We start from the raw sequence: 10,264 nt of genomic DNA, 5'->3' as shown, positions 1-10,264 counted from the left end.
TTGAGCTCAAGTGGGAGTTCGACGAGGACTCTCAACGATACTATGTTTCCTTTCCTAATGATCAGTAGTGATGCCCTGTTGGGGGTGATCGGGACCGTGTCGCATGTTAGGTTATCTTTTATTTTGGCGCCGTAGTCGGGCCATGAGTGTTTGGATGATGTAATGTTATTTATGTACCTTGATTGACGTGGCGAGTGTAAGCTAACTATGTTCTCCCCTTTATTATTTATATTACATGGGATGTTGTGAAGATTGCCTTACTTGCGACATATGCCTTCAATGCGATTATGTCTCTAAGTCGTGCCTCGACACGTGGGAGATATAGTCGCATCGAGGGTGTTACAGCTAGTGTTTCTACAATTCCAAAATCTTTATGTGATGTGTTTGGTTTTACCGATATTGAATCATGTTCTTTGAATTTGCACTTGGAGGATTCTACTATTAAAAAGCCTATGGGAAGAATTAATGATGTTCTTATTCTTGAAAATATAAATTATGTGCCCATAGATTTTATTGTTCTTGATATTGATTGCAATTCGTCTTGTCCAATTATTCTTGATAGACATTTTTTGCGCACTATCGGTGCCGTGATTGATATGAAAGAAGGCAATATTAAGTTCCAATTTCCCTTGAGGAAGGGTATGGAACACTTTCCTAGAACTATAATTAATCCACCATGAATCAATCATGAGGGCATCTTATGGATCTCGAACCGAAGATGACAAAATTTAGATCCTTGCTTTATGCCTAGCTAAGGGCGTAAAACTGTAGCGCTTGTTGGGAGGCAACCCAATGAATAAAATTTATTTTTGATTTTTGCTTCCTATTTTTTAGTGTTAGCACAATTATGCTACTGTTATGACTGTGTTTTTTACATTTTAATTAGTGTTTGTGCCAAGTAAAGCCTTTAGGATCTTCTTGGGTGATAATTGTTTGATCTTACTGAAAAACAGAAACTTTTATGCTCACGAAATTAATTTTCATTTTTTACCAGAGAGCTATAAAATACCCATTCCACTTGCAGTAGATCAATATACAAATTTCTCAGGTCTTCCTAATTTTTTAGAGTTTTTTGAGTTACATGAGTATTCGAATTAGTCAGATTGCTACAGACTGTTCTGTTTTGGAAGATTCTGTTTTCTTTGTGTTGTGTGCTTATTTTGATGGCTCTATGGTTTTCTTTGATGAGTTTTTGCCATAGAAAAATTGGAATACAGTAGATATAATACAAAAACAAAATATGATTTGGTTTGATACAACACTTGCAGTAGTGATTTATTATTCTTATACTAACGGATCTCACAAAGGCTTTGTTGAGTTTTGTGTGATTGAAGTTTTCAAGGTTTGGGTTATCTTACGATGGATGAAGGAAGGATGTAAGATCCTAATCTTGGGGATGCCCCGGCATCCCAAGCTATTATCCATGAATGAGCAACCAACTAAGCTTGGGGATGCCCCTGAGTGGCATCCCCTCTTTCTTCCAACAACTATCGGTATTTTACTCAAGACTATATTTTTATTCGTCACATGATATGTGTTTTGCTTGGAGCGTCTTGTATGATATGTGTCTTTGCTTGTTTTATTTTGTGTTTTAAGTCAGCAATCCTTGTTGGACACACCTATTTGAGAGAGCCAAAATTATGTCATGACTTGTTAGAATTGCTCTCTATGCCTCACTTAAATCTTTTATGAGCAATGGACTTGCTCTAGTGCTTCACTTATATCTTTTTGAGCACGGTGTGCTTTGTTATTTTTGAAGAAATTCTCTTTTGCTTCACTTAAATTATTTTGAGATAAAGAAATTTTTTTATGATCATGATCTTTACTTATATTTGTTTGAGCTTATGAAAAGCAACACATGAAAATTAGTCCCAAAGTGATAGATATCCAAGAAGGAAAAAGAAAAGAGAAAAATGTCATGAAGATCATTGGAAAAAATAAACTTGATTCTTAGTAATAGTTTTGAGATATGATGATGTGATATGTGAGTCATCTTGATGAGTAATTATGCTTTAGTAAGAATATTGGTGTTAAGGTTTGTGATTCCCTATGCATGCACGAAAGTCAATAATCATGTAATGAAATTATATCCTACTTATGGTGCATTATTCGGTGTAAATTATCCTTAATGCTTGCTTATGAGATTATTCGTTTCTTGGTTTGTCGCTTCCCAATCTTTTGCTAGCCTTCATTTTGCACTAAGTATGATCACTACTTGTGCATCCAAAATCCTTTAAAGCAGTTTTGCCACATGAGTCCACTATATCTACCTATATGCGGTATTCTTTTGGCGTTCTTAGCAAATTTGCATGTGCCATCTCTAATTTTCAAAATAAACTTCTCTTTTGTGTGTTTGTTTTGCTCTCGGGGCAGTGAGGGGTGGATAATATTTTCCATGCTAGATGTGTTATTCTCAAGATGAGTGCTTATTCACTTGTCATTGCACGAGAGTAAGGCAAAGGTATTAGGAATGCCCAGTCCTGAAATGCAAAAACAAATGAATTTACTTTATGTTGTCAAATAATAAATTCCTTGGAAAGTGCTGGTATGGAGGGCACCCGTGGATACGGTTAACCATGGAAAGTGAAAGTTATGGTGGAAAAAGGAATAAACTTTATTTTCTGTTTGGGAACTGCCTATGATATATCTATGCATGGAAAGTATTGGGAACTCTAAGTCGTTTTCGTTGGTGGGATGGATACACCTCCCAAAATGTTTTTATCTCAAATTTTTCGCTTTGAGCTCTGGCGCCTCTACAAATCCCTACCTCCCTCTGCGAAGGGCCTTTCTTTTACTTTATGCAATTTTTATTTTGAGTCTCCATCTTCTCTTATAAAATCACCAACTAGGAGGCAATATGATCATGCTTAAGTATTGGGTGTAGTTAATATTCGAGTGTGTTTCATGAATGGATCACTGTTTGAGCACGATGGGCTAGGGATAACTTATTTTAGCATTGATATTCTGAAAGACATGGTTGCTTGTTGATACGCTTGAGTATCTAAATTATTGTGTCAAAACTAGACTATTGCTTTTGTCGGCGTTCTGGGAATGGGGGCCCCAGACTTGCCTACTTGCGGCCCACGGCGTGGCGCTGCAAGCAGGCCCGTACGACCCATCTTCACCAACAAGCTTTCAAGACCCTCGCGAGGGGCCAAGCCTCACGAGGCGGACGACACAAGACCTGCTTAGGAGCGGCCTCACCAGGCTAGCTCATGAGGGGCGGAGAGTTCAAGGCAAGGCAAAGCTCGCGAGGTTCCGATGACGTGAGCCATGACGATTGAGACCAGACGGGCGCCAGCGTGCATAGTGTCCTTGTTTCCTCTTTGGTGCTAAGGAAGCAAGCGCAGGCGCGGAGTACCGAGGCATCAAGCAAAGGTTTCCATATTAGTGCAACGAGACCAAGACAGCAGGACGGCAATACGGAGTTCACCATGGAGCCCAAGGCGGCGTCACCACCAGAGCCTTTTGCAGGCGAAGACTGCTTTTGTCAGGATAAACTGTACTAGTTGTCCCCTTTCAAATTGGCCGTTATTGGCTCCGTTCCTGCTCAATATATGGGGAGAGGACCAGGGCCTCTATAAATAGGACCAAGCCACCACCATAGCTAGGGGAGAAGGGGATCGATCCGAACAACCACAAGCCCACCAAGCACAAGCACACCTCTCCTCAGGAGGCTATTCTTCCCATTGTACTGTTCATCCTAAGCCCAAGATGCAATCCACCACACCACACTAGAGTAGGGTATTACACCACAACGGTGGCCCGAACCAGTATAAATCTTGTCCTTTGTGTTGCGATTTCGTCGAGTTAGCCCTTGAGATCTTAGCGAAGCTAGGATGTGGATCGGTTGGGGGAGATCTTCGCGCGCACCCCAATGTTTGAACCTTAAGGGTTTTGTCGCAATCCATGATCCGACATTTGGCGCGCTAGGTAGGGGTGCGCCGAAGCTTCCCTTTCGTCGCTCCATGTCCCGTTCTCTCATCGTCTCCATGGCGGACGCTCGCCGCGCTCGCGCTGAGCGCCAAGCTGCCCTCGCCGCCCGCGTTGCTCAAACGGCCCCCGTCGGTGGGCCATCTCATCGTTCTCCGTTTCCTGCTGCCAACGCCGCCACCGGCCCGGTGGGGAACGAGCAGCAAGCATCCTCGCTGCACCCCTCGGTGCGGCGGGACGGCCGCACCGCCACTCCATCGCTGACCCTGGCCAACTCGTCATCCCACGCTCGTCGCGCTCCCATGGACACGAAGGCCGCTCTGTGCATGGCGCGCGAGCTTTTGCGCTACCGCCCCGTCGATGACCTCTACGAAGACTGGCTCGACCGCATTGCCGAGCTCGTCAGCGCTGCAGGGGGCTCCCCTGCGCCGTCCCTCTCACTGCCTCGCCCTCCACCAGCCGCGGGCAGCGTGGCCCATGGAGCGCCTCCACCACCTCTGCCCCAAGATGGAGTCTTGGCGCCCAGGCGCGTGGCCCCATGGCGCGACCTGCCGCATCTGGCGCCCGCGCAAGAAGAAAGAAGCTGCCAAGAAGTCCCTCGGCCGCGAGAAAATGCCCCGCGCTCCCTGCGCCACCACGGCAAGACCGCGTGCCACCGGCGGCGGCGGTGCATGGACCCCATCAAGGACAAGGTCTCCACCAGTGCAGAGTCCTGGTGACTACGGCAGGCTGCCGCGCCTTCACCCCTAAGCTGCGTAGCATTGCTTGGCCAGGCAATTTCAAGCTGGATCTGCCTCCTCGCTATGACGGCACCCCCGACCCTGCGGAGTTCCTGCAGCTCTAAGAGCTGAGCATCGACGCGGCCAATGGCGACGAGAAAGTCATGGCAAACTGGTTCCCCATGGCTCTCAAGGATGGTGCCCGCTCCTGGCTCCTGAATCTGCCTCCAGGCTCGATCTCCTCCTGGAACGAGATGCGCGACGATTTCGTTGACAACTTCCAGGGCACTCATGACCGCCCACCGGCTGCAGGTGATGTACGTCGCGTCAAGCAACAACCAGGAGAGACCCTCCAAAAGTACATCCAGCGCTTCAACAACGTTCGCCTCAAGATCCCGAAGGTGACGGACGAGGCCATCATCTCTATGTTTTTCGATGGCGTCCGTGACGTCAAGATGAAGAAGGAGCTCGCCATCCACGAGGAGATGTGCACATCTCTGGAGCTGTTCAACCTGGCGACCAAGTGCGCAAGAGCTGAGGAGGGGCGCCTCTCCCTTCTCGAGCTCCCGGCTGCGGACCCGAAGGAGAAGAAAGCCAAGGCCAAAGACATGAAGCGCAAGGGAGCAGCCGTGCTCGCGGCAGAACCAGACACTAAGCGCGGCAGGGACCAGCCCGAGTCATCCAAGAGCAGTCGACCGTTCTGCGCCTTTCGTAACCTACATAGCCACAACACCAGCGACTGTCAAGAGCTCAGAGCCATTCGAGAAGGATGCTTCAGTCGACGCCCCGAGCACAATGACCGGGGCTACGGCCGAGGAGGAGGACGTGGTGGTGGACGATGGGATGACCGTGGCCCGCGCCAGAAGTGGCGCGACCGGCCTCGTGAGGATCCCTGGTAGGATCAGCCTCGTGAGGATCGTCCTCAGGGCAACGCCGGTCTCCCTCCACTGCCGCCACCACCAAGAAGGAATGACGACCACCACCAAGACGAGGGGGCTGGGGGCTTCTAGGAGCCGCGTGCCATCGCCTGCATCTTGGGCGGAGCTCAAGCCCCAGCCTCACAGCGTATCTTCAAGCAGTTTGCTCACGAGGTGAACGCAGTCCTCCCCAAGCTCGAGGCCATGCGCCCGCTCAGGTGGTCCAAGTGCGGCATCACATTCAGCTCAGCAGACCAGCTCAAGTGCGCGGCTACCTCCGGCGTCCTCCCGATGCTTTGTTCACCCGTCATCAGCAACGTGCAAGTCACCAAGACCCTCATCGACGGCGGCGCAGGGCTCAATGTCCTGTCCGTTGAGAAGTTCGATAGCCTCCAAGTGCCGTATGATCAGCTTCAGCCCACCAAGCCTTTCTCAGGAGTGACCGACGGCTCCACCACGCCGATCGGTCAGGTCCGCCTCCCAGTCACCTTCGGGCAGCGCAACAACTACCGCATCGAGCTCATCGACTTCGACGTCGCCCACATCTGTCTGCCATATAATGCCATCCTCGGGTATCCGCCCCTGGCCAAGTTCATGTTCGTGACGCACCACAGCTACAACGTCCTCAAGATGCCAGGAAGCGGCAGGATCATCACAGTCCCCTGTGAAGAAAGAGATGCGGTGTGCTCCCTCGAGCGCGCCTTCCAAGCAGCATCAATCGAAGACCCTGGACATAATGCAGCTCGGTACCCTCCGGAGGTCATCCCCAAGAAGAAGCAGCAACTCCGTGCCGGACCTCAGGAGGGAATCACCGCAAGTGGCGCCTCGTCAGGATCAGCGCCCGCACCTGGGGAGCCTCCCTCTATCGCATAGGAAGGCGCGCCCGGCGCCCTCCTCGGGCGGGGCTCAGGGGCTCTCTTTTGGAGGGCCTTAGACCTCGCCAACGTCACGAGGGAGATGCTCAGGCACCACCTGGAGGCGTGTTTCACGGCACGTCTCCTTCAGGAGGACACTGGGCAAGGAGCGCCCGGTGCTCAGGAGTTCATCACCAAGGTATCTCAGGAGCTTCACGAAGCAAGAGCAATACGCGGCGACCGCCGCCTACCTGGCGCTACACCCCACCCAGGCGAGGGTGGTGAGCTGCGCGTCTGCATCGACATACCAGGGCTCAACCGAGCCGCATATCAGGAGCGCTTCTGGCCTTCGCGTGTCGGGCGCTGCGAAGGTCCACCTCAAAGCTACGTTCGCGTGCCGTTCAGCCTACCGAGCGTGGCCGTTGCCTTCCAGCGCAACCTGTAGAGCGTCATGGTGGGTCAGGAGGCCAGGCACCATGCAGTCCTGGCGGAGATGGAGAGGGTCCTCAAGGAACCATCGGGACCCCCAGAGCCTCCCGAGGCTCAGGGCCCCGGTGGCTCGTGAGGGGCAACCCCTTTTCCATGTACCTTCAGCTACCTCAACACCCCTTCATCAACGGAACCATGTGACATTTTCCAAGTTCATTTAGCTGGGAGCGCCCAGGGGGCTGCTTTATTCCCAGGCCGCGTGGGTCCGTCCCTGTGGCATGTATCTTTCCTTATTTATGTCTTTAGCTTACCTTGCTGGGGCGCCCCTCGGGCTGCATCATCCCCAAGCCGCTCAGGACGGACCAAGTGGCATGTATCATTTATGCATTTACCTAAGCTAGGTTTCCTTTCATGCTTAATATATCTATAACTATCACCTGCTTGATTGTCGCCCATCACGGGAGCCGCGCGCCGATCATCTTTCTTTAGGAACCTTCGCGTGAGAGGATTAGGCATGGCGTCTGTGCTCGGGCCCGTCCCTGTAGCGTCGATAAATCCAACGGCCAAGCTCTGTCTGGCGGGCTGGCCTCGTTCACGTCACCTCCAGGGGCTGTTGGTACTTGTCTTTCTCACGCGATAACCTCAGGAGATTCGTTCAGTGCAGGTTGTCTAACCACCTCGCAGGACCAAGACAGCAAACAAGAACCAAGACCAAGCGCAACCCGCCTTGAGGTAGGGCCTCGTGAGTCCCATGTTGGCTCACGAGTGCCCAGACACACCTCGTCTAGCCCTGCCGTGCAAGCCACGTGTCAGGGCGGGGATGTACGCGCCCCGGGGGCTCTCCGCAGTAGGGAGCCCCATCCCATGTACCGGAGGCGAATCAACAATCACCACGGCAGCTCGGGCACTCCCTCGCGTTAACTTGCAGGAACTTTCTGGAGGCTACGGCAGGCGGTGCCGCTGACTCTCCCTCTTCTCTCATGTGATTCGCTTGCGCGTTGAAAGGGGGGCTCCTGAGCATCGCTTCTCAAGAGCTCTTACTGGCTCTTCAGCCCTCACCCCCTGGCCTTGACCATGGCATGCGACCTGGCATACCAGCGGCGGCTGAGCTCGCTCGAGGGCCGGGACCTGAGGACGTAGAGCACCAAGAAGAACATGGGGACGAAGGGGAGGCCCGCACGGGTCTGACCTAGCTACTCAGCAGCGGCCGACGCCCAAGCTTAGCGTCTCGCGAGGAACCAACCCCAGATTGCCAAGATAAGTTTCACGCTCAATCAACCACTACAGTGCAGAGTTCTCATTTGTGTAGCCCCGCTGCGATGTCATAGTCTCCCTCTCCTACCACTCGACGGTCTCTTGCGCACCAAAGGGGACCTCCTGAGCATCGCGCCTCAGGGGCTCTTACTGGACCTCGGGCCGCTCACCTCCTGGCCTTGACCACGGCACGCGACCTAGCATACCAGCGACGGCTCAAGCCTGCCTGGGGACAGGGACCTGTCGGCGTAGAGCACCTCGCCATCGCGAGGATGGAAAGGGGAAACTGATCCGAAACGGAGCACGCACACACATGATTTCATGATAAGGATAATGTCAACAAAGGACACTACAGACGCCTTACAAGCCCAAGCGGGGTCCATTTCCTGATTCCTCGTAGGGAACAAAACACAAGAACCTAGGGAGTCCTAACTACGCGTGCCCCTGTGGATGACGCCATCATCAACAGTGGGCCACCCAAGGCCGGCGCCAACCTCATCCAGATCAGTGCCGGCGGCGGCCTGGCGCTATAGCTCTACTCCGGGCTCGGTGGGAGCTCAGGGGCACGTGGTTGTCGTCGCTTGTCTCCGGAGACTCCACGAGCTCGGGAGAGTCGCTGGACCACCAGGAGTCACCGCTGTCGCTGGAGGAGCTGCAGACGAGGCCTGCGGCAGGCCCAGCGCCTGCCGTTGCGCTGACCTGGTGACCTCCTTCAGGGCAGCACTCCAGGCGGCGGCCCTCCTCGTCGAAGACTTTGAAGAGCAGCACGGAGGCGCCCTCGTACTCGAAGTGGATCGCGAGGGCGCCCTCCGCATGGGAGACCTGGGCAATCTCGCCCCAGCCTCGGGTCATGAAGATCTTCCTGGAGGCAACGGCTCCAATCTCCGCTCCGGTCGCTGGGGCGTCGCAGTCGGCGTGTTGCAACCAAAGCTCGCGAAGGCCCCTCGGCGGAGAAGAAGAGGGAGAGGCAGAGGAAAGATAGGCGACGGGGGCTCTGTCCCCTCCCATTTATACCAGGAGAAGGCCAACCAGCACCCCCCACGATCACAGGTAATGATGGTTTTCCTTGCATGTCGTAGGAACTTGTCCAGTCGGGCAGTTGCCGAGGCAGCGTGGGGAAGCGGAGACGCCCACGTCCAATCAACCGCCACGCGTCGACCAAGGCCGCAGGCTATTGGGGCCCGCGGCGCTCCGCACTTGGCCTTTGGCTTCGCCTTGAAGCCAAGCCGAGCGCGCCTTAGGCCCGGGGGCTACTGTCGGCGTTCTGGGAACAAGGGTCCCCAGACTTGCCTGCCTGCGGCCCACGGCGTGGCTCTGCGAGCGGGCCCGTACGACCCATCTTCACCAGCAAGATCATCCTGGGTATGTACACATAGTACAAAAATGCTTCCCAGCTATGCCTAAAACTAGGCAATAATCATCAAATGCTCATGAACTAAATTCCATAGCATTATACATTCTGATGGATTTATCCCGTGCCCGAGATGACTTGCTCTCAAATTAATTTTCTGAGCTATCAACTTCCTAAAACATGGTTTCTTATAGAAGTAAGACACACACTGGACCATCTCGTTGGTGCACTTGAAAGGACTATGGAATATCGAAATATACCATATAATGGTTGAATTAGATCACATATATCTCCTGTAATGGAAATCTAGTGGCCCATCCTCTTTCTTGAGATAAGATTGCCTTGTGATCAATTTGTCAGTTTGCACATACGTGCATACATAATCCATTGATTTGGATTCACACCATTAGATTGTGTCCAGCAGAACCACCAATAATTTTCTCATCATCCCAACACTAGGATGACCCAGGCGACCATGCCATATCTTGAACTTATCAAGATTCTAGAAAATTATTTTATTTTATACGCCCAAAGCGTAAGTGATCTAATGTATGTATGCTACAACCCAAAATACAGAGAAGACATTTAGTCTAGGATTTCATTCAAATCCCTTTTGCTGAGTCATGAGTAGCCTTCCGAGCTCACTAACTATATGGGTTTCAACATAGAAACCAATGCGGATATCCTTAAAACCCAGCAAGGTACAAGTAAAATCTAGATACATCAATGCATCTGAGATTACTATGTAGTACCCAACGGGAGTGCAATTGTGGTTTGACCAGAACCAACAATTACTGTATCATGACC

The sequence above is a fragment of the Triticum urartu genome, chromosome 4A (genome assembly GCF_056163025.1).
Source record: "Triticum urartu cultivar PI428250 chromosome 4A, HENAU_Tu73, whole genome shotgun sequence".
Lineage (NCBI taxonomy): Eukaryota > Viridiplantae > Streptophyta > Magnoliopsida > Poales > Poaceae > Triticum > Triticum urartu.
This window is presented reverse-complemented; position numbering follows the sequence as displayed.